The following is a 2,153-nucleotide window of genomic DNA, read 5'->3' on the forward strand; positions in this document are numbered from 1 at the left end:
CGCAACATTATTATTTTTTACCATTCTATTATTGTATTGCTCAATTGTATCTTGCCTAATTTTTTCCATTGCCATGAATTTTACTCTCTTGTACTTGTAATGGGATGTAATAAACTTTTGGCACACATGGCAATAAGAAATCATGAATCTTGAATTATTATTATTATTATTATTGTTTAGCTATTTAAACGTGTCAGCCCTGCCACAACCCCACTGACAGATGACAGGTAGATAATGACAGGTAGTGTAATGGGGGAGTGGTTGTCTTGAGGGTGTGGTTGTCTTGAGGGAGTGATTAGGGTGGAGTTAACCAGCTATTGTTCCCACCCATTACCTCTGTGAAAAATGTCTCTGAGATGTCTCTGAAGACTTATCTCAGTACGGTGGTTCAGGGGGTATCAACATTCAAATATCCATGACTTCTTCAACTTGTTTCAGATTTCAATGTATGACACATCATTTTAAAGTTTACAATCTACCCTTTCATAATCTGAAAAAACAGAAAAATGATTTTGCCCTAGTTGCGGACTTTTTAACCATGCCCTGTCACATATGACGATATAGCCAGGGGTGCACATAACTGGTGCGCCAGTGCGCATGCGTCGCCAAAATGCTTATATAGCCTGTATGACAGATCAGCCGCATGAAAGCGCTCTTGCGCACCAACAGCTGGAACCGCTGGGAGAGGAATTTACTTCCTCAAAATCCAACTGCTGACTGCTGACTGCTGCATCACTGCAAGCCCCACTAAGTAACTATTTGCCGTCCCCTCAGCCGAAGGCCCGACGAGTAATCCATCACAACAGTCGACCGACGACGACCACGGCGACTCCCCTCACGAAAACATTCTAAAAGTATCGTAACTCGTACTTTCATTCCGCGTATCGCACAGTTATCACGCCGCCACGTGAAAATTCAGTCCCGAACGACTCGTCGCTGAAAGGAAAAACAACACCAAGGGACACGTTTCTTTTCTCTGAGCTTTCAAACGTTCAGACGTTTGTTTTACAGCTTCATTATCGCACCTCGACCCCTGACTCAGGGAATATGGTTGGGAATTCTATTAGAAAAAAAGAGAAAAAAGAGCTAATGAGCTATTTAAAGTGATAGCCTACAACATCCTCTACCATGATTGAAATCAGTGGCGGCTGGTGCAAAACATTTTGTGTGGGGCACAGCAGTGTTTCCTCCAGGATTTTTCACATTAGTGGCGGGGAGATCCGCTCGACTTTTTTTTCCGCGTGCACTGGCGCTCAAAACAAAGACGTAATTTCACTTTACCCACGCAATACCCACTTAAACATGTGTGAGGATACGTCACGGCGTTTTGTGACAGAACTTTCACTTTCATTCATGAAATTCACCCCGTCTGTGTTACGAAGCACTTGAATTTTGGACTATTGCAACTGACTATAGCTCATATACCATCAAAGGGGGGAGATGCGACATGAAATATGTCAGAATGCAGCAATATCATGCACAGATCAGCCTTATAACATGTCATGTTATATATATATAACGTTAGACAGGGAGCGCAGATGTATGTTTATGAACGATATGAGGCTGGGAGGGAAAAATCACAGTATACACGCTAGAAAAAACTAGACTACACCACTGAAGTAGGCCTATGAGAGGACACGCACAAAACCGGCTAACGTTACTCATTAACTGTTTACACAAGTACAATCACAGTGTGACAGTCAGATGGAGCATTCGGTAAACAACAACAGCAAGGTAATGCTATCAGTTGAGTTAAAGAAAAACAGCTCTTACCTTTGAGGACACCAACATGAGCCCTGTTTACCCGTACCTCCGCCGTTCTGTTCGTGGTGATTTTAGAGGCAATAGATTATTTTTGCCCCGCGCATATTGCTATGAATAGTTCGAAGCTAGGTGCTTGCACGTTAGGTGCGAGGCTGCTCGGTTAACCCATTAGCGGGAACATTATTAGTTGCACAAAATAGGCTGATTTAATTGACCATGAACATCAGAGACAGACATTACGAATGTTCATTTAAAATACTCCGGAAGCCCGGAAGTCCGGAAGCCCGGAAGTCGGAAGTCCTCAGCATAATGCATTGTCTGCTATTACAACCGGATATTCAGGACGCAACTTTTTGCGCCCCGGCCGAGAAATAGAGACAGCCAATTGG

Source organism: Nansenia antarctica, assembly GCF_963989245.1.
Source record: "Nansenia antarctica genome assembly, chromosome: 2".
NCBI classification, from domain to species: Eukaryota; Metazoa; Chordata; class Actinopteri; order Argentiniformes; family Microstomatidae; genus Nansenia; species Nansenia antarctica.